Source organism: Pogoniulus pusillus, chromosome 9 (genome assembly GCF_015220805.1).
Source record: "Pogoniulus pusillus isolate bPogPus1 chromosome 9, bPogPus1.pri, whole genome shotgun sequence".
Classification (NCBI taxonomy): Eukaryota; Metazoa; Chordata; class Aves; order Piciformes; family Lybiidae; genus Pogoniulus; species Pogoniulus pusillus.
In genome coordinates, this window is record NC_087272.1 from 9,198,293 (window position 1) to 9,221,959 (window position 23,667).

A 23,667-nucleotide genomic window follows, 5' to 3' on the forward strand; every position below is an offset into this window, starting at 1 on the left:
GGTGTACAAACGATACTGCCAAGGCAAAGCAGCCTGCACCAGACAAACAATTAGCTGGAGGGGGGAAGACTTCAAAATCTTGGCACAGCCCTCAAGCATGGTTATAGAGATGTAAATAATATCAGTACCTGCACAGATAGCAAAAGGGACATTCAACGTCTTACTGTTAAACGCTTGCCGCTCCCTTTCTTATGCATGCTCATGTCTGAGCTCTACTATAGCATCTAAAAAGTTTCTACAGTTCTATCAACTTAAAGTTCAGTGTGTCCCTCTCAGTTTCCCAAATAGAACATATATCTTTCCATTCCTGCCCACTGTAACATAAAATGATCATACACCTCCTTTAAAAGATGGAGATGTTACCAATAAATGCAACTTGACAAGAAGTCATTTTTTAATTCTGATTCTATCTCCCTTCACATGCAAAGGAAAATGTGAAACAGAAATGAGCTCAAATAAGAAATAAAATGTGTGTCCTTCCTGAAAGCAAAAGTCAGCCTTTTATAATAAGGGCATAGCTATAATGACAAGCCAAACATTAACCTTCAGGGTATTGTAACCAGAGTTGTAGCACTATCACTCTTGTGCCCTTCTCTGTGGTTAGTCATAATTAAACATCATCATCATTATTATTGCCCCTGGCTACTGAAGAGTTAGGAAAAATTCATTAAAAGTTCCCAACAGGAACAAAACTGGAAAAGCAACATGCTGGCTTAACTCAGATGAAGGTGTACACAGACCATTTATTCAGGAATTCACCTAAATTTGGTTCTGTAGGAAAGAGCAGGCAGGTCCATATAGCTTCCTCTGCAATATCCTATAGCCATACAGGCAATAGGCAAAAGTAGGCTCAAGACCCTCACTGTCTATTTCCATCTTAAATTTGCAATTGTCTATGCTGTTCTGCTTAAATAAACAGAATACTACTTATGTGCTATTTAAAACCACATCCATGAGCATTTTCCTCTAACAAGTCCAACACATCAACATGCTCATTGTGTGGGAAGTCAGTATATATGCTGGTGTCCACACATCATCACACCCACTGGAGAGTCTAAGCTGCATTTGTCAGAATCCCCATTTTAAGCATGCCATATACACATCACAATGACTGAGGCTCATAATGTCTTAATGTTGCTATGCTGCTTCTACAACAGAATGTTATCTGAGCTAGCAGTGGCTATGGGCATGAGCTGATCTTGAGAACACAGCTTCTACATCCATTTGCACCTTGTGTTTTTTATCTTCCCCCCAGGGTGAAGAGAGTCTATATTGGCTATTGGGTAAGAAACAGACCAAGTTTAGCAATTTGGGTACAGCCAGCAAACACAGAAAGCCAGCAATGTACAGAACATATATTCACAGAAAGAGAGGCGTATTTCTGAAGCAGATGCAATGTCTCTCTTGTTGGGCATGACTTAGTACTACAGAAACTCAGTCCTCTTGAGGCATTTAAAAGCAAAACTATACATTCTCAGCACTAGCCAAAGAAGAAGCTGGTCCTTGAAATTTACTATTACATTACTAATTAAGTTGGATGAAAATACTGACTATATTAATTTCATTATTATGATTAAAACAGCCCAAAGCAAGTCCTAATTATGGGATGGCGTTCAATAAGTCCAAGTGCCAGGTGCTGCACTTTGGCCACAACAATCCCATGCAGAGCTACAGGCTGGGGTCGGAGTGGCTGGAGAGCAGCCAAACAGAAAGGGATCTGGAGGTGCTGATTGATACCCGCCTGAACATGAGCCAGCAGTGTGCCCAGGTGGCCAAGAGAGCCAGTGGCATCCTGGCCTGCATCAGGAATGGTGTGGTCAGCAGGAGCAGGGAGGTCATTCTGCCCCTGTACTGGGCACTGGTTAGACCACACCCTGAGTTCTGTGTCCAGTTCTGGGCCCCTCAATTTAAGAAGGACATTGAGATGCTTGAGTGTGTCCAGAGAAGGGCGACAAGGCTGGTGAGAGGCCTTGAGCACAAGCCCTACGAGGAGAGGCTGAGGGAGCTGGGGTTGTTTAGCCTGGAGAAGAGGAGGCTCAGGGGTGACCTTATTGCTGTCTACAACTACCTGAAGGGACATTGTGGCCAGGAGGAGGTTGCTTTCTTCTCTCAGGTGGCCAGCACCAGAACAAGAGGACACAGCCTCAGGCTACGCCGGGGGAAATTTAGGCTTGAGGTGAGGAGAAAGTTCTTCACTGAGAGAGTCATTGGGCACTGGAATGGGCTGCCCGGGGAGGTGGTGGAGTCGCCGTCCCTGGGGCAGTTCAAGGCAGGATTGGATGTGGCACTTGGTGCCATGGTGTAGCCTTGAGCTCTGTGGTAAAGGGTTGGACTTGATGATCTGTGAGGTCTCTTCCAACCTTGGTGATACCGTGACACTGTAAGTTGACTAAATAGACTGATAGTTCCTTTTGCTTCTCCCCAGATTCTCCCTCTCCCACTTTCACATCTATCATATGCAAAGCCCTTTGTAACAAGAGACATATTTCCCTGAATGGACTTTTTCTTCCACATCAAACACAACTTCAAAACAGCACTAACATCCTAATTTCTAGAGAAAAAAGACAATTCTGAAGACAGGTTCCTACTTTTAGCTCTTTAACACTCCATTTTTTGACAGTGGTTCTTTTATAGTTAGAAACCTTGCATGTTAATTACTGTTATGATTATTAATTACTTAAGAAGGAAAATATGTTCATAAGGCTTTAAATAATGTAGTAAAGATGCAAAATCTGATCTGTGTCACAGTGAAATTGTAACAAATTGGTTATGAATATCTAGTTCTAAACATACCGATACTATGAGAACCTCTGGGAAACACAGATTAAGCTGTTTTCCAAGTCACTCTAAACAGGGTGACTCACAACTAAGACTTCATTTTGCACTCCTCAAATATCAAGTTAATAATTACAGTCACAATGATGTACTATTAGCTTAAGTAACCAGCATAAAAATCACATTGAGATAATAATGAAGATGGGAGTTAAAATGACAGGCTATGACAAATCTCAACAAAGCAAATGTAAAAGTTGATCAAAGTTCTGACTGCCTATAGTACTACAGTTAGCAGGAATCTTGCTGTATATACACTAGAATTGAATCAAAGAGTCCTTCTAGTTGGAACAGATCTCTAAGCTCATCAAGTCCAAACATCAACTCAACACCACCATGGCCATTAAAACCATGTCCCAAAGTGCCACACCTACACATTTTTTTTAAACACCTCCAGAGATGGAGACTCCACCACTTCCCTGGGCAGTCCATTCCAATGCTTGGCCACTCTTTCAGTAAAGAAATTATTCCTAATATACAATGTAAACCTCCCCTGGCGCAATTTGAGGCCATTTTCTCTCATCCTATCACTTGTTACTTTTCAGAAGAGACCAACACCCACCTTGCCCCAAACTCCTTTCAGTTAGTCGTAAGAGTGAGGTGGTCTCCCACTCAGTTTCCTTTTCTCCAGGCTAAACACTCCCAATTCCTGCAGCTGCTCCTCAGAAGACTACTCAGGTGATCTGTGGCTACACAAATGCTCTCCAGGCACACAGGAAGGTCAGTTGTCAGACTGTGGGTTTCTCCCAGGCTGACAATTGTGTGCAGAACTTCTTCAGGGGCTGTTTGAGAACCAGCCACTGTGAATGCAAACACTGACACTGAGCCTGGGAAACACAGAGGAAGCAGCTAGCCGAATAGGTGGAGTTTTATATTTTAACACTGATGTCCTTTACAAGAAGAGAAAAAAAAGAAGAATCCTGCATTTTCTCTCTCACACAGACTTATGAGAATATTTTCTACACGAAGGGTGATGCTTAGCCTACATAAAAAGAGCAGGAAGCACATGAGCAGAAAGTTACCTCAGCAGCAAGCAAGAGAATAGAGTATTTCTGCAAACCTAGCAGTCAGTTACCATCTCTACCTTCCCAGAAAAGAACTGGTAAAAGTCTCATGAACAAGACTGGTAGCTGAAGGGAATGTCTGAGACCTCTCTCTATACACTGGCTGTCAACATAAACAGTAAGAATGTCAAAGATCAAGCATTCAGTCATGTTTTAAACATTAGACAGTCACAGTTTTCCAACCTGTACGTCATACCACCATAAACAGACACCAAACATGTCAAATTCACAGTGGTAGATAACTCAGTTAACATCAGCTCTTCTGCTTCTGCTCTTTTCTCATCTCTTTCCACACTGACGTTTTGTGTGGGAGGCAAAAGGAATGCCTGACAGACCTGAGAGAAAATGAAAGACCTTCTTGTCTATTTGACTTCTAAAGCATTTCAGTATTTAGAAGTGCAAATAGGTGTCCCTAAAACTCACAAACAGGAATTAAATGGCCAAGCATTATTTTTTAATCCCAAGAAATTTCTATGTGTACCTTTAAGTACTTAAATACCTTTTTGAATTTGGCCTCTGGAGCACTCAAGTCAATTGAAATCTTTGTGTCTACACATGAAAAAAAAAAAGCATAAACACATTATAAAGCACAGTGTTGTCTGGGAGATATTATAGGATGATGTCAGCTATGTGAACTGTGGTTTCTTTATTTGGCTCATTACATTTTGTCTTAACCATTAACTGATTTGCTCTTCAGTAGACCCTTGTTTGAACTTAAGGCTCCTTGAGATTGAACAGACCTCCAGATTACTCTAGGTACTTGTATTAGTAGTTTAACTCACACTGAAGAGACATTCAGAAATGACCATACAGAAGACATCTATTAAAAACAAAAGCAGTTCAGTAGAGACAAACAGATTGTCTACAAAGGCCATTCACAAAGCACACATTGGCTTTTTTGGCTGCGGAATGCAGGGTGCAAGGGGAAAGTTGACCACAGAATTTTAATTATGTTAAACAAGACTCAGCTAAGCCTGCCAGTGCATCTAACTTGAGTTTAATAGCCCTCAGTCAGGTATACAAAGTGCTGAGCATGGCAGAAGGGGTTGCATTGTACACGTACTAAAAACACATTGTTGAATGAAACCTTTTCCCAAGGTTTCAAGACAAGACCGACCCAAAGTTCTCTCCAATTTATTTCTAAATCCATATAATAAAACTCACAGTATTTACTTTAAGTAGTCCTTTCAAAAGCATGGTTTACATTGCAGAAATGGAGGTCTAAATCAACATTTAATTTGAGCAGATGGAACCAATTTTCCCTTTTGTAGGGCAAGCACACAGCATTCTTTAACCCTGAGTTGTTTCAGCACTTTATTGACCAGATTGATTTGGGTTCCAGTATGTCCAGTTAAAGCAAGGCATTATCATGATCTGCCAAAAAAATGTGAAGTCCAGCAAGCTACACAATGAAATAATGGTGCCTTCAAGGTAAAATTGCACACCTACAATTAAGCTCTTTGCAGGCTGAACTTCCTCAGTTAATACAGCACATTGCTAAATAATATTTTTCAGCTGTAGGTCAGCTGAAATGCCAAACTGTTTATGCAGCCCATTACTGTTAGACAAGATGTGTGCACCCATCAATTTACCCTGGCAATATATGGTCTCATTTGGGTGCTCTAGCAAGGTCGGGTTAAACCAAGTGATCTGTCCTTAATTCCAGGCACCATGCTCTAAAGATAAACCACTAAACTTTAAATTCACCCTAACAGCCTCCTTCATGGTATACCTGTGCTTCAGAGAACTGCAGAGGCCAGCTGTTAGATCTGATTACTTGCTAAAATGTGACAGAGAAGTGGAGATATGTTTTACAGACATGTCACACAGCTGTCCTTCAAGACTCATTGAGTTTACACCAGGCTGTTGTGAAAAGACCAACCAAAAGAAGTTCAAATCATGCACTGACTTTGCAGCTGGTGCTGAGGGTGGTGCAGGTTCCCAGCACTCCTCTATGCCTACCAGCACCTGTTCACCACCTATTCAAGTTCTGTTTTCAAGATCTCCATTTACATCCTGAGCAAGGGATGCCAAAAGCCTTAGTTTGCTATTAAACCAGAGTTGAACCCTTTACACAGATTCACAGATCGCACTGGGTTGGAAGGCATCCTCAAAGGTCATCTTGTTCAATCCCCTGCAATCAGCAGGGACATCTCCAACCACACCAGGCTGCCCAGGGCAACATTGAGACTTGTATATCTTCAGAGACATGGCCTGAATCACATCCCTGGACAACCTGTTCCAGTATTTCACCATTCATTGTGAAGAACTTCCTCCTGATGTCCAACCTACCCTGCTCCAGTTTCAAACCACTGCCCCTCACCCTATGATTCCATGATTCTATGATTTAACAACAAACAACTAACTGGGATTAATAATTCCATTGATTCCTCCGCACACAGTTAACCAAAACTAATTCTTTTACTTCACACTCATCTTTATGTGAATGGCACTCACCCTTTGACCTCTGCCTAACCTCACACTGGAAATGTATTTATGCAGCATAATTCATACTTTGTTGTCTCTTATTCCAAAAAGCAAATCCTTATTCATGCTGTAAGTAGGGCATCAGTGGCAGTACTGTCCCAAGACTATGTTTCTGTAGCTGGTTTGATGGCTTATTGTCAGTTCTATGAACTTTTGTAAGTCACCTGACAGCTTTGGCTGAAAAACTACCCAGAAATATCCATGAATTCAGATACTGGAACCTGGAAAAAGGTGCTATAATTATCCATCTCACAGAACCCCTTGAATTCCACCAACCAATGCTTTCACCAACCCCCTAATTTCTACAGGAGATAGAACACACTTCTTAGAATGTTATTTGATCTTGATTGGAACACTTCAAGTGTTGGAAAATCCACTGAGTCAAATGTTAAGCTCCAGCGTTTAATTGCTATTATTTTCTTTCAAATCCTTCATTCAACAATAGAAAACCCAACATTTAGAAGAGATCACGAAGATAAAGAAGAACTCTTAACCCAGGGTATCATTCCTAAGGGGGGAAAAAAATCCAAAAGCAATAGAGCAGTTTAAATTGGAGTTTTCTTCTTAAAAGAAAACCACCTAGCCAAGAGTTTTAAAATCCATTAAGCTTTAGAAGGTGGTAGGAAAGCTAAATATTTTGGTGGTAGTCAGCAGGAATGTTTATGCACCCTGTAGTTTGCACACTGAGCACCTAACAGATATCCAAACTAAAAATTAGTGATTTCAGAGTTATGCATCATATGCTAATAGGAAACACATTTATTCATGTGCTGCTTTCTGACTTTTGATGATAATTCTTATTTTGTTAATATTTATATATATATATATAAAATCTTCTCTCACTTTCCATTGTTTTAAGACTTCAAAGATGGAGACATAGAATAGGCTCCCCAGGGAGGTGCTGAATACCCATTCTGGGAGGTGTTTAAAAGACACACGGATGTGGTGCTGAGAGATGTGGCTTAGCATCAGACTTGGCAGAGTTAGGTAATGGTTGGACTCGATCTGAAATTTCTTTTCCAGACAAAGTGATTCTATGATCCCAAAAGCTTTCAAAATATTTTAGTGATAAAGACAGACTTCAATTTATGAAAAAATGCTGCTGGTGTGTGTCTGAATTGACTGGGGAACAACTAGCTTGTAATGTCACTAACAAAAACCTAGAGGTTCAAAAGAGGTTAAGGGGAGGTGTTTGGTCTTTTCAAGTCCCTGTAGTAGTTTAAGACCTATTCCAAGAAATAGGGACTTTCCCAAAAGCTTGGTACAGAAAGTAAGTAAATTAGAGGCTTGGTTGTAAGAAGAAGAACGATAAAGTCTATATCATTTGTTGCTTTGCTAATTGGGACAAAAAGTGAGCGCATAGATAATTTTTCTTCTTCCTGTCCTTGGCTTCAGTCTCTTTGCAACTGTCTGCTTTGCACTACTCTGTCCTAATCTTCTCATTGGTACAAACCAACTGGAGGTAATGGGAGAAGAGAGAGAGAGGGTGGAGGGAGTGGGTCCAGTTGCTGGAAATCCTGGCTTTTCTCCAGGGGATTTTTTGGGTGTTATTTCTAAATTGTAAATACATGTTAATATATTTTGTACATCTGTATTGTATTAAACCCTATGAGGAGAGGCTGAGGGAGCTGGGGGTGTGCAGCCTGGAGAAGAAGAGGCTCAGGGGGGACCTCATTGCTGTCTACAACTACCTGAAGGGAGGTTGTAGCCAGGTGGGGGTTGGTCTCTTCTCCCAGGCAACCAGCAACAGAACAAGGGGACACAGTCTCAAGTTGTGCTGGGGGAAGTATAGGCTGGATGTTGGGAGGAAGTTGTTGGCAGAGAGAGTGATTGGCATTGGAATGGGCTGCCCAGGGAGGTGGTGGAGTCACCATCCCTGGAGGTGCTCAAGCAAAGCCTGGATGAGGCACTTAGTGCCATGGTCTAGTTGACTGGCTAGGGCTGGGTGCTAGGTTGGCCTGGCTGATCTTGGAGGTCTCTTCCAACCTGCTTGATTCTATGATTCCATGATTCTAAAGGTGGAGCAGCCATTGCAGGAGGGCAGCATCTATTATGTTTCCTCAGAGAACTATCCCAATGATGTTGCAGCTCAGGCATCCTGTGAAGCACAGGTTTATGCCTAACAGATGTGAACACTTTGTTCAAACTCACAAAGACCCTTCCCGAAGCCGTGGAGATTGTAAGTATCCACCTGCTGAAGTCCCCACCACAGCAAACCAAACACAGACTGCCCAGAGTTCCTTTACCTCTGCTTACCGTGAGCAGGGCAGCTGCGTGATGGTCTCTTCATCCCCTGTTCGTGTCCCAGCGTAGGGCCGTGAGCTACCCGGGACTGCCGGGCAGAAATGAAGCTCACTGCTTCGGAGGGGTAAGAGTGAAGGTACTGCACACTGAGGGGAAGTTTAAAGGGGAGAGCCTGTCCATAGGTGCACATATATAAAAGGCAATCAGTTAGGATGAACACATCCACAAGCTAGGGCAATTCTATCAGAATAAAACCTTCTAGAATGCTCCACCCCTTCCACCCTCAGCAGGCCTGAGAGTAGGCCAGAACTGCCCTCCCCAGCTTAGGCCTATAAGGCCCGAGCAGGCCGCATGACACAGCACAAAATTCCCTGCCAGCCAGGAGCCATCTGCCCCACACAGGCCATGAGGTTAGTAGGGCTGCTGCTCTGCCCAGAGGGACCTGGACAGGCTGGGTGGGTGGGCAGAGGCCAGTGGGAGGAGATTGAACAAGGCCAAGTGCAGGGTTCTGCACTTTGGCCACAACAACCCCAAGCAGCACTACAGGCTGGGGACAGAGTGGCTGGAGAGCAGGCAGGAAGAAAGGGACCTGGGGGGACTGGTAGACAATAGCTGAAGATGAGCCAGAAGTGTGCCCAGGTGGCCAAGAGAGCCAATGGCATCCTGGCCTGGATCAGGAACAGTGTGGCCAGTAGGACAAGGGAGGTTATTCTTCCCCTGTACTCAGCACTGGTCAGGCCACACCTTGAGTCCTGTGTCCAGTTCTGGGCTCCTCAATTCAAGAGAGATGTTGAGGTGCTGGAAGGTGTCCAGAGAAGGGCAACAAAGCTGGTGAGGGGCCTGGAACACAAACCCTATGAGGAGAGGCTGAGGGAGCTGGGGGTGTTTAGCCTGGAGAAGAGGAGGCTCAGGGGGGACCTCATTGCTGTCTACAACTACCTGAAGGGAGGCTGTAGCCAGGTGGGGGTTGGTCTCTTCTGCCAGGCAACCAGCAACAGAACAAGGGGACACAGTCTCAAGTTGTGCTGGGGGAAGTATAGGCTGGATGTTAGGAGGAAGTTGTTGCCAGAGAGAGTGATTGGCATTGGAATGGGCTGCCCAGGGAGGTGGTGGAGTCACCATCCCTGAAAGTGTTCAAGAAAAGACTGGATGAGGCACTTAGTGCCATGGTCTGGTTGACTGGACAGGGCTGGGTGCTAGGTTGGACTGGATGATCTTGGAGGTCTCTTCCAACCTGGTTGATTCTATGATTCTAAGTAAAAGGAGGGGAGACAGGGAGGAGAAAAGAGGAGAAGAGACTGCTATCAGCCAGGCACTGTCATATAAGCTATGATACCAGAAAGAAGAATAGGATAACAACATTATATATCCTAGGATGACTAGGTCCACCCCCTGGGATGGGACTTTGTCTCTGTGGTCTCCTTAAGGGAACCTGGGTCCCCTCAAACTGCCACAGATACTTAAAATATACTTTGGGATTTAGACATATTTGGAGCTGGGTCAGATGTAGAGCTTGGTTCTAGATCAGAATCCCACCTCCATTAAGCCTACCCATGCTACAACAATTAGAGACGATGAACTGCCATTACCTAGTCACCCTCTCTGGATCAGTTGAGACTGTGCAGTAGTGTGTGCACCTCTTCCAATACAAAGACTCTCAGACAGTCTTTACACAAAAGAAACCACATAGATTCAGCCTTTCATCCCTTCCTATCAATCGTGTAGTTCCACCACATCCTTTTTTGACATGGGACCACCAAGGAATTATGCCACAATAGCATGAGAAACTTTGCTCACTCTCACCCTGAGCCTTCTTCATGAGAAAAATTAAGTTTTAGACCATTTCTACAAGAGCTTCTCATTATCTAAGTTTTGTTTGTCAAGCATCAGAAGCACTTAATTAGTACAAGTACCCACAGTACAATTCTCAGCTCTTCAAGGCAAGATAATCACAGTTGCCAGCACCTCAAGTTAGAATTCTACAGCTGCTCACCTTGCCCATACAACAAAGTTGTTTTTTTACATACAAATCTGATTTTAAAGGCTGAGTTTTAAAAAAAAAATAAATTATCTTAAATACAGAATTGGGGTTTTGGCCTAACATATTGGAATGAAACTGGAATTTTTAACTGGGGGGCGGGGGGCGGGAGGGATAAATTTGACTAAGTCTGATGCTTGTATTAGACTATATACAACAGCATATTATGAACCAAAGTGGCATGGGCATGCACCCAGTTAGAGAGACCATCAAGGCATGTTAGGTTGACAAATTCAGAGCCCAAGAAAATCACAGCCTTCATGAAAATGCCACACAGAAGATCCTCTTAAATACATTTTAAATTGTTTTAGATGCAAGAGTTAAAAGCCACAAAAAATGAAATAGTTTTCTGTATTATATAGGTATTATATAGGGCAATCAATAGTAAAATGCAAGCCTTAAAACTTCTGCCCTCCTGAATAAAGCACTTGAAATCAACCACTTATTCTGCTGCTGGTTAGGCTTAAAATAGCCTTGAGGTCTTGGTCTTGCAGCATGAACTCGTTCTTAAAAACCATTGAGAAAATAGTATTAATGAGGGAGAGTCAAAGAAGCAGCTGGCACCAGCACTATGCAAGAAGAATGTTCCCCAAAAGTTCAAGCATCTACATTACTATCCATCATGGTTCCCCCTTCTAATATTTCAAAGGCATAATAAAGTGCTAATTGCAGTCTTCAGTGAGAAATAGGAAGTAGTAGATTGCTGGAATGAGAGAGGGTATGGAGCCATCCAAACGTAAGACAGACATACCTTCTGCTTCCAGGACACTGCCAATGTCACAGATTTGCTGAGAGTTAACAGAGGTCCAGAGAGACAGAGAGTGAACCCAACAGCTCACAGCTCTTCACAGGTCTCCCTAAAACCTCCAGAAATAGAGCAGCATTCAGTCCTGTGGTCTCCTGAGGCAATTCCCTACCTTCAGTTCTCTTGGGAGTTCTCTCCTATACACATGCAGATTTAACAGCTTGGTACAAAAGTGAAGGTGTGAGGGATAGGATACAGTACAAGGAGATATTCAGATCTTTGGGTTTAGGTTTCTAGCTTCAGGTCATTAAGACAATGTGCTGAAGCAGGGATTTGTTTCAGTCGCTCCAAATGACAGTTTTTTCCTCTCCTGACTTTTTCAGCTCTCTTCCAAATCTGCAACAGCCTTTGGGAACTGATTTCTCAGGATTTAATATACTACTACTTACCCATCAGGAGAAAAGGAAGGCATCTAGCATGCACTCAGAATTGCACAAAGGCTGAGCAGAACACATGTATGCATACATCAGGTGTGCACAGCAGAGTGCTCAGCATCAATGCAAAAAGCTGTTTTTTTGATGGGTTGGTTTGTTTGTTTAATGTTTTGATTTGGGTGTGTGTTTTGTGTTGGGGTTTTGATTTAGTTTATTTGTGGTTTGGGGTTTTTTGCTTGCTTGGGGTTTTTTTTGGGTGGGGGGTTTATGCTCTTCAAGAGTATGGAGAAGTGTGTGACTGTCCATAAAAAGCAAAAGAGGAGTTATTGGTGTCATAGAATCAACCAGTTTGGAAGAGACCTCCAAGATCATCCAGTCCAACCAATCACCCAGCCCTATTCAGTCAACTAGACCATGGCACTAAGTGCCTCACCCAGTCATCTCTTCTTGGTTAATAAATACCTTAATCAGAATCTTAGATTCTTCAAAACTTTGGACACTCAATTAAGTATGTGTTAATTACAACTAATGACTCACAAGGAGAAACTTCTTTACTTAGAGGACAGGAGCAGCTACCAAGAGAGGGTGTGGAGTCTCTTCCTCATGAGACTTTCAAATGCCACCTTGATGTTTTCCTGCACAACTTGATCTAGACATATCTAAGTTATCTGGTGGGTTGGACTGGATGATCTCTAGAGGTCCCTTCCAACTCCTACCATTCTATGGTTCTAAGAATAACTCCACTCTCAATGCAGCTATGGATGTATGGAGAACGTATTTTGAAACCAGATGAAGTGCAAATAAAAGAAACCACAGCCACCAGTAGCAGAATCTGAAGTACACAGAAATCACTTCACATTGTTCACTAACATCTCTCAGCCAGCCATGGTATTTCATACAGCTGCAAGCACTTTGGTACATTGTAAATCCATCCTTCATCACATCAGTGTAAGAGAGGAGAATTGAGCCTGTGTACAACACAAGCACAAACTAAAGTATTCAGTTCAACCAGGACATACAGAATCTCAAAAACAATACATACCACAACCTAGAAAATACATCCTAGAACCTGATTTAGCCTTGTGTTCAGCAACCTGTTAGAAAGCATGGCATATTCATAGAAATAGAGACTTATTTTGCTTGGAAGAGACCTTTCAGATGATCAACCATTAATCCAGCACTGCTGGGTCACCACTAAACCATATCCTGCAGCACCACAATTACACATTCTTAAACCACATCCAGGAATGGAGACACCACCACCTCTCTGGGCAGCCTGGTCCAGTGTCTGACAACCCTTTTGAGAAATAAATATTGCCTAATATCCATCCTAAACCTCTCCTGGTGCAACTTGAGGCTATTTCTTCTCCCTGCTGTGAAATCAACCTTGTCTAGCCAAGGACAATGCTTTTAAACTAGAGCAGGATAGATTTAAGTTGGACATAGGGAAGAAGTTGTTCACAGTGAGGATAGTGAAATACTGAATTAAGTTGCCCAGAGATGTTGTGGAAGTCCCATCTCTGGAGATATCCAAGGTCAAACTCAATTGGTCCTTGAGACATCTGCAAGGAGGGATGGGCAAGATGACCACTAAAGGTCTCCTGCAACCTGATGCATTCTATGATTAAGTTGGCTACTCTGTCAAACCAGAATATTGCTTCATCCCTTCTTTCTGTGTCTGTCTGACTTACCTGAACATTAGGATTTTGCAGCAAGACCTCCCTCCAGATCTTGCTGCTGCAGAATGATGTGTGTGTGTGTTCACATGGGGGAAAATAAAAGTACTACGTTGCACAGCTGCAGCACAGGTTACACATCAACTTGAACCTGTATAAGTACTCTCCACATCTTTAAGATGTGACTTGGAGCAGCCTGGCACCAAAGACAGATTATGCCTCTGGAACCTCACTGTGTCTCCAGAGCTTCCTCTGTGCCCTCTCCACTCAACCCAGGCACACACACCAAAAAAAAAAAAAAAAAAAAAAAAAAAAAAAAGCCACATCATAACCCACTGCCAGAGTTTAAAGTAAAAAAGTCAGGGTATTTCATTTGTCACAAGTTAGGAAAAACTATCAACCTGGTGTTTTTCAGTCATCTAAAAACTATTGCTGTACTCTGTGCTTCAATTCTTGAACAGTTTGAATTTCAAAAGAAGAGGTGGCATTGTAGAATAAGATGTTACAAATTGCCAGCACCTGTTTTGAAAACACACTAAAAAATGGGATTAGTCTTTCCAAAGACATCAAGCTTTTGGCATGGCATGCACTTTTCATCTTGTCAGAGTGCTACCTGATGCCTTCATAAGCAGATATATTTTTTTTGCTGTCAACAAAAACCTGTTTAGCACAATGTGTTTGAATGAATTATGTAAGAGATATCTAAATCTGATTTGCTTTCAAAAAAAAGATGTGCAGTCCCCTGTCTGCTGAAAACCTAAGGCTAGCAGGGTACTTTCAACTAAGATTTAAAACTCCCAGTACAGCTGTAACTTCCCAGATGTTTTTAAAAGCCTCTGCCAAGTCATCCCTGCCCACTGGACCTCCACATTTCATAAACTCAGAAGGTTAGAGGATACTGAAAAGCTGCACACACCCTGTAAAGTGAACCAAATGAACCAGTTTGCATCAAAACTTGACCACAGAAGGCTTCTAGAGGTTGTTAGTCCTTAACTATCACAGCATTCTTGGCAATAGAAAGATTGTTTGAAACAAGTTATTGCTCATGAGAATTGGTTTAATGTCAAGCAGAAATTCCCCTTGCCAATATCTGCAAATCAGAATTTATTAAGAACTCACAGTCTCAAGTTGTGCTTGGGCAAGTATAGGCTGGATGTTAGGAGGAAGTTCTTGCCAGAGAGAGTGATTGGCATTGGAATGGGCTGCCCAGGGAGGTGGTGGAGTCACTGTCCCCAGAGGTGTTCAAGCAAAGCCTGGCTGAGGCACTTAGTGCCATGGTCTAGTTGAGTGGCTAGGGCTGGGTGCTAGGTTGGCCTGGCTGATCTTGGAGGTCTCTTCCAACCTGTTTGATTCTATGAAGTAACAGCAATGAACTGGAGGAACTGGCATACTCATGCACAGTACCAAGGCTATGCAAACACATTCAGCAGGTGTAAATCAGCACTTTGACTTTAGCAACATTACTCCAGTTAGTGCTAAGTGATAATCTGACTCATGACATCTAATATTCTTCCTGTTTAATATCCACAGCCTCAGGAAAGTATTGAAAACACTTAGTTTGCTTCTGTCATTCTGATTCCACTATCAGCCAGCCACAAAATGAATGTATGAATGCCAAGACTATTGCATGCCATTAGAGGTACACATTTTCACCAGGTAGAAAAGTAACTTGATGTTACTTCAGATCCTTGAAAGCCTAGATCCAGACAGATGAAACTGTGTCAAGAGCCACCACATGACCTACTCTTGTCATTCAGGAAAACACCACCTTGTATCAGCATGATCCAAACTCATCATGAAAAGAGAACAGCTTACACTGTGTTCTGTTTAACTTAAAACTCTTATCACAGCCCTGGGAGTACGATAACAGTATCTGGTTCTTGAATTGGTGACTAGAGAGTTGCATGTAAAAATATGTTAAATGTGATACATGTATTAGAATAAGAAGTCTGGTTTGTTGGAGGTAACTATTCAGATGAACATCACTGCAGCAGAAAAAACTGGAGGGACACATCAGCATAAATCATCTGGGAAGTAAGGATGAACAGCAGATCAAATAGCTTCTGACAGTACATTACAAAAACAAGATGTCAACATTTTTTTCTTGGGTTCTTCATTTCAAGGTTTCAGGTAATCCCTTGATATTATAGTCCATTAGAAAAGAAAATGCAGCTTCTTAACAGCCTAACACTGGGGAGGGGGGGAAAAAAGTCTTTCCTTACATGAAAGAGCTCACTGTAGATTGAGACACATGATTTCCTCAGACCTCACAAACAGCTCCTCTGGGTTATTGCTTCTTCAGAGTATCCAGAGAGCTACAAGTGCTAACATTGATATTTCACAGTTCATACTAAAGCCATTCTACAGCATGGCCTGCAGGCAGACTACACAGATGGTAAGGTTGCCATTTGTCAGGTTAGGAATTTGGGTGTAATTTCAACTCTGCAATAGCTATAGATTTGAAAACAATGTTTTAAAAAACTTTTCCTTTTTTTTCCTCTCCTTTTTTTTATTCCCCACAGCAAACAGCAGAGCTGACAAATTTGCTCAATAAACACAGCCATAGCAATACCTGCTATCTGCAGCTATGGCTGGCAGTTGGCCAGTCACCAGAAGAGCTCCTCAGGCTCAATTCTGGGGCCACTTTGTTTAATATTTTTGCCAGCAACACAGTCCTAAGGCCCATTCATCTAAAAGTGGTCACACAGAAACACATCCAGGCAGAGGTTTTGAATGCCTCCAGAGATGGAGAGTCCACTACCACTCTGGGCAGCCTGTTTCAGTGCTCCATCATAGAATCAATCAGGTTGGAAGAGACCTCCAAGATCATCCAGGCCAACCTAGCAACCAGCCCTAGCCACTCAACTAGACCATGGCACTAAGTGCCACAGCCAGGCTTTGCTTCAACACCTCCAGGGACGGTGACTCCACCACCTCCCTGGGCAGCCCATTCCAATGCCAATCACTCTCTCTGTGAAGAACTTCCTCCTGACATCCAGCCTAGACTTCCCCTGGCACAACTTGAGACTGTGTCCCCTTGTTCTATTGGTGGTTGCCTGGGAGAGGAGACCAACCCCCACCTGGCTACAGCCTCCCTTCAGGTAGTTGTAGACAGCAGTGAGGTCACCCCTGAGCCTCCTCTTCTCCAGGCTTAAAGTTCTTCCTCATGAATGAAGGAGCTCACTGAACATTTGGCAAGTTTGCTGAGGACACCAAACAGAGGGGCGCAGTTGATTCACAAAATAAGAGCCCTCACAGGGGTATCTAGACAAACTGGAGCATTGGGTGGGATGAAATTTAACAAGACCAAGCTCTGGATCCTGAATGCAGGACAAAGTAACGCCAGACACAAGCATAAGGTGGGAGAAGAGTGGCTGGAGAGCAACCCTACAGAAAGGGTTCTGGAGGCGCTGGTTGACGGCAGCCTCAGTATGACACACCAGTGTGTCCTGGCAGCCAACAAGAGCACAAACAGCATCCTGTGAGGCATCAAAGACATCATATTTAGGCATTCAAGAGTATTCAGTATTCAGCCTCAGTGCAGCCTCACTTTGAGTACTGTGTGCAGTTCTGGGCCCCACAATTTAAGGAGGCTATGAAAGTCCTTGAATGCATCTAAAAGAAAGCAGCAAAGCGGGTGAAAGAGCTGGAAGGCATGTCCTGTGAGGAGTGGCTGAGGACTTTGGGTTTGCCTAGCTCAGAAACAAGGAAGCTGAAGGTTGACTTCATGTCTCTCTGCATCTTCCTGAGGAGGAAAAGCGGAGAGGGAGCTGCTGATCTCTTCTGCTGATATCCAGTGACAGAATACATGGAAAGAGCTCAAAGCTGCTTCAAGATAAATTCAGACTTCACTTGGAATATTTCTTTACTGAGAGGATGGTCAGACTCTGAAACAAGCTGTCTGGAGAGCTGGTCAATGCTCCAAGCCTGGCTGTGTTTAGAATGCATTTAGGCAATGCTTTAATGCCAATTGGTCAGGCAGTTGGGCTAGATGATTGTTGTAGGTCCCTTCCAGCTGAACTGGTCAATATCAAAATATACTATGGCCACATTCCTCTACCTCCTCCTGTTATTTATTATGTGTGAATTGAACTCCATTCTCCCATTTCATATTAGGAATGAAGACAAGTGCACCAGCACATACATATGTAATGCATCAGAAAAGTTTTCCCAAAGTACTTCCAGTTCACTTCAGATCTTGAAGTGTAGTAGTAATCTTGAGTTATGACCAGCACTTAATGCTTACATCACAATTAAACATTTAAAAGAGTTCTAGGAGACTTAAAACGATTCAACAATGAAATGTGTTTAAGCCTGATTTTTACATGACACGTATTTTGTGGCAGATTCCTATGCTCCAATTCAACTTTTTCTTAAACATGTATATTTTTCATTCAGTTTTCTGACCAGGTAAGAGTTGTAAGATAAATATGCAGTTTGTACAATGGACATGAAAAGCTGCAGTCACACTGTAGTGGCCACATCAAATCGGTCTGCAAAACAGGATGACCTTTCAGCCATTGCTCTCTATCCAGGTCTCAGTTCCTGTATACCTCGGCTACAGCAGAGGAACTGATTGAGTCTAAAGGGGCTCCCTCCCAGAGAGTGCATCATGCAAGTATTTGCAGGGCTTGGCCAAATGCAATTCACTGCAACAAAAATTCATTGCACAAGTGTTATACAGTCAAATAAAACAAAATAAAGGCAGAGAAGGAAAAAGCTCATTTGGTGGCAGACAAAACAACACACCAGAAGGACTTCCTAAATAATTTGTCAGGAAAAAGTAGTTCCTGCATCTTTTTTTTTTTTTTTAAATTCTTCTCCCAACCACCTCTTTTAGGCCAGACAAGATAAAGTTTATTAAGCCTGTCAGCATTGCATTCCTTTATGTATGGATAGACTGCTCCTGAAAAAGCTCAGCACTAAAAGCACAAGCAGGCTTTCAACCTCAAGCATGCATGCCTACTTTTTTTTTTTTACTCTTCTGAAAAAGAACTTTCTGCAACTTTGACTGATGTTCCCACAAAAGATGACAGTGCTGGTAAAAGAATCTGGTGCTTCGTCCTTCCCCATTCAACTACTCTGACTTCTGCCTTACATCTGTTTACGCAGGTGCTGGAAGGTAGGACCTTTGTTCCTACACATAAATATATACCTCATAGATGTCAATGCCAATGCAGCCCTTTAAAAATTTTAGATGCCAAATGTTAAGCATCTAAGCATACATCAAAAGAGACATTTTCCCTTTGAAGTCAATGGGAACACTTAGAAATTAGCTGCTTACATAAGTGTCCAGATACGGCGTGGTGTGCCTCATGTTAGGTGCTCAGGGGGGAAAGTTTACCTACGTTCTTACTGTTGCAATGGAACCAGCACAGACCACTAGTGGCAGAAGTGCTCTGTGACAAGGTGCAAACAGTACAGGATGTCTCAACTGTAAAAGCAGCCAGGCACTGCCATCAGAGCAAAGCTATTGTGGTCCTACTGAAAGGCAGTGGGAATTCTGTTTTCTGTCCAGTAACAGTTATGTGATTTTTGTGGTGCTTCACCCCTCACTCCCTCAAAAATTAAGGGGACACAGTCTCAAGTTGTGCTGGGGGAAGTCTAGGCTGGATGTTAGGAGGAAGTTCCTCACAGAGAGAGTGGAATGGGCTGCCCAGGGAGGTGGAGTCACTGTCCCTGAAGGTGTTCAAGCAAAGCCTGGATGAGGCACTTAGTGCCATGGTCTAGTTGACTGGCTAGGGCTGGGTGCTAGGTTGGCCTGGATGATCTTGGAGGTCTCTTCCAACCTGGCTGATTCTATGATCCCGTTCTTAGGGGAAGTGATGGTATACTGCAGTGTCAGACCAAAACAGTTCATTAAGCTTCATTCTGCGCTCCTAATTTTGCCACAAACTTTCAGTGGATTCAGTCTGGATTCCCATAGATATAGCAGCAGAAAATATGCACTAGACTACATGTAAAAGCCTTTGAATGTCCATAAATTAATTTCAGATGAATGGAGAAGAACAGAAATGTGCATAGTCTTTACAGCTCTGAAAGAAATGAGGTCTTACATCATGAGCGTGTCCGATTATGTGAAGTAATGGTCAGCCTCTCCCTCTCGAGGCTTTTCCCCGCGACACACAGACTCATTTTCCCTATGGCTCCAGGGACACGCACGTACAGGCTGTGTGCACTCACAGAAATCATACATCTGCACATCAGTGCTTCTGACCTTCTACCCACCCATCAAACTGACACATGCAAACTGTGCTAGTTTGAAGCAGGCTAGAATGTTTTGGTGAGAAGAACTAGATTACAGGCTGTGGAAGGAAAACAATGGTGATGTCTACTTCACTCATAGGCTTGCTGGGAAGTATAGAAACAAGAAATAAAAACATAGATAACCACTCTCACTTGGGCTGCTGGCTGAGCTGCATCTCTCTAACCTCACCCTCCATTTTGTGCTAACCCACTTTGCTTCCTCTGGCCGAACCTCCATTCTTCCTTGGGACTGGGGTAGGGTTGAGAGGGGTAGGGGGAAGGTGAAGGGGTGGTTGAGAGCCCCTCCTGGGGACTCAGGTTTCTGGCAGGGGAGCTGTGTTTCTGTATTACCTTTTCCCTTGTCTATTTCTGTCTATAACTGTATATACTGTAAATACCTGCTTGTATAATGTGTCAGCTGTAAATATAAGCTTCATTCATATTTCCAGAGCTGGCTGAGTCTAGTCTGGGTGATTTCCAAAGTGGGGGGGGGACACACCCAAACCATCACATCTTTTATACAAACACCCAAAGACACCTGCAAATTTTGTGGCAGCATCAAAAGGTAGGTTTAGACAGAATATTAGGGGAACAAGAGCTAAATAGCCAGTGATTCAAGAGGATTCGAGAGGCAAAAGTTGAGCTCATGTAAATCTGCATAGCACCACTAAAGCTGGATGTATCTCAAGCCCTCTTAGCTGAGAATTTGATCCTGGCATATAATCTGTAAAAAAAAGAATAAGCTTTAAAGTCGCACATTAAGTGCACATGCACACAGACAGCCTCATGGAATGCAACTGAAAACTCACTGACATCAGTATTTAAAACCAAAAATGCTCCATTACTACACATGAAACAGAGCAAGGCTATCATCCTTCATGTCCACAGGATTTAAAATACTTCCTGTTCTACTTATCAAGGCTCAAGCTCCTGTGAAGTTAGCAGCAGCAGCAGGATAAGCCAACTACTGAACCTAAATAAAGAAAATTAGCTCTTAACAGCACAGTGCCTTCAGGCTGGGGACAGAGTGGCTGGAGAGCAGCCAGGAAGAAAGGCACCAGGGGGTACTGGCAGAGAGTAGCTGAAGATGAGCCAGCAGTGTGCCCAGGTGGACAAGAGAGCCAATGGCATCCTGGCCTGCATCAGGAACAGTGTGGCCAGTAGGATGAGGGAGGTTATTCTGCCCCTGTACTCAGCACTGGTCAGGCCACACCTTGAGTCCTGTGTCCAGTTCTGGGCTCCTCAATTCAAGAGAGATGTTGAGGTGCTGGAATGTGTCCAGAGAAGGGCAACAAGGCTGGTGGAGGGCCTGGAACACAAACCCTATGAGGAGAGGCTGAGGGAGCTGGGAGTGTTTAGCCTGGAGAAGAGGAGGCTCAGGGGGGACCTCATTGCTGTCTGCAACTACCTGAAGGGAAGCTGTAGTCAGTTGGGAGTTGGTCTCTTCTGCCAGGCAACCAGCAACAGAACAAGGGGACACAGTCTCAAATTGTGCTGGGGGAGGTATAGGCTGGATGTTAGGAGGAAGTTGTTGGCAGAGAGAGTGATTGGCATTGGAATGGGCTGCCAAGGGAGGTGGTGGAGACATCGTCCCTGGAGGTTTTCAAGCAAAGCCTTGCTGTGGCACTTGGTGCCATGGTCTAGTTGAGTGGCTAGGGCTGGGTGCTAGGTTGGACTGGCTGATCTTGGAGGTCTCTTCCAACCTGCTTGATTCTATGATTCTGTTAGAGACACTCAGTGCTACACTACAGCATTTGTGAGACAAGTTCAGCTAACTGCCTGTCCAGTTCAATTCTCCCTCCTAACAGGACGGCAGCAGTGCAGGACCTGATATTACAAAGCTCTCACAATTTCATAGAGCTATTCTCTCTTTCTCAGTTTGCAACCAAGACAATTTGGCTCAAGCAGGCAGGGTTTTCTTCAGTAAACATGTAGTTTCAGCCAACTTGAAAGGATTAATGAATTCAGGTCAAATTCACAGACTAATTTCATGTGGGGAAAAACAAACAGAGCTAGTGCCATAAAATCTCCCTCTGAGGGTGGAATTGTTCCCTCTTTAACCAACAGCTCAATCGGAGCACTGTGGGTATGTGGAAAATTTGGGTTCCACCTAGCACATCCAGGACAGCTAACATGAAGCTGTCAGAGGGAAGGAGGTGCCTTCTACAGCATTTTGAATTTCCCTTTTTAATGCACCTGGGCATGAAGCACTGTGCTGGTTTGAGGCTAACTGCAATATCCTAATAAGAGAAACTAGATTATTGGTTGTAGAAAGAAAATAATGATAGAGCCTATGCCATTCATTGGGTTGCTGAAAGGGATAAAAAGCCAAGGTGTAAACAATTTGTTCTCTTTGCTTCTGAGTGCTTGTTCCCTTCAGATCTCTTCCCTCTAAATCTTCCACTAACCTTGACTGACCAGATAACAAATAAGCTTTGCTGATCATTTTCTGTCTGAGAGTAAAAGAGGGTGGCTTTGACCCTCTTCTGGGATTCTTTCTCTTTGTCCAGGAGAGTTTGGATTTCTCTATTATTTCTAACTTGTATATAGTTGTAACTACATCTAAACATATTGTGTATAGAATCAACCAGGTTGGAAGAGACCTCCAAGATCATCCAGGCCAACCTAGCACCCAGCCCTAGCCAGTCAACTAGACCATGGCACTAAGTGCCTCAGCCAGGCTTTGCTTGAACACGATGCCTCCACCACCTCCCTGGGCAGCCCATACAATGCCAATCACTGTCTCAGCCAACAACTTCCTCCTAACATCCAGCCTAGACTTCCCCCGGCACAACTTGAGACTGTGTCCCCTTGTTCTGTTGCTGGTTGCCGGGCAGTAGAGACCAACCCCCACTTGGCTACAGCCTCCCTTCAGGTAGTTGTAGACAGCAGTGAGGTCCCCCCTGAGCCTCCTCTTCTCCAGGCTGCACACTCCCAGCTCCCTCAGCCTCTCCTCCTTTGCTGTAAATACAGCTTTATCGTACTTCCAAGCTGTCTGAGATGGTCTGGTAAATTTCAGTTGGGTGGGGGGCAGTGTTCCTCAACCCACCACAAGCACTCAAAATGAAGCACTCTCTCCCTGGTCAGGCAACCCATTTCATGTCAAATGAAGCAACACTTTCACCTCACCCTCTTGAAACATAGGAAAACGAAACACTACCTTTGGTTCAATCTGAACCAACTTCATTTTGTCATTTTATGCTTTTTCAAGTGCAGGTTTTGGCACTGACCTGAGCATTCTGTGTAGTATTGCTTACAATGAAATCCCCGTTTCAAATAATCACTATATGCAATATCCCTCCCCCAATCAAATTGACTACTCAGTTACCTTACACTATAAAATGGGAGTAAATTAGTGCCCACAAAATAGAATTTAATGATTCCGTTCTATTCAGCAGGCTGCTCTGTAAAGAAAGGTTCCTTCATAGGATCAGAGAATGGTTTCAATTGGTAATGACTCCTGAGATCATGGAGTTCAACTATTCACCCAACACCACGATGCCCATTAAACCTTGTCCCAAAGTGCTGCATCTACACATTTGTTGAACACTTCCAGGGATGGTGACTCCATCGCTTTCCTGGGCAATGTGTTCCAATGCCTGACCACTTTTCCACTAAAGAAATGTTCCCTAATCGCCAATCTAAACATCCCCTCGTGCAGTTTGAGCCTTCTTTTTCCCTTGAAAACAAGCAGAGACAAACATTGCTTTCACCCTGACATTTTCCCCAGCTTTCAGTCCCCTTTGTGCTCCCAGATGGTCTTAATTAAAATAAAATAGCTTCTAATTTACGGCACAGGAGACATTTGAAAACTGTTGCTGAAGCAGTGTTAGTGAAACCTCAATAACCCAGATCTTACCCTCCGACAGGGACATCAATATTTTTAATTCATCTGCTTAAG

The 23,667-nt window shown here is 43.4% G+C and overlaps 1 protein-coding gene across 1 annotated transcript in view; it reads right to left on the minus strand.

Moving 5' to 3' along the window:
* The window catches only part of COL25A1 (collagen type XXV alpha 1 chain), a 347,683-nt gene that overhangs the window by 288,097 nt on the left and 35,919 nt on the right, over positions 1-23,667 (minus strand). The window lies entirely within an intron of this gene.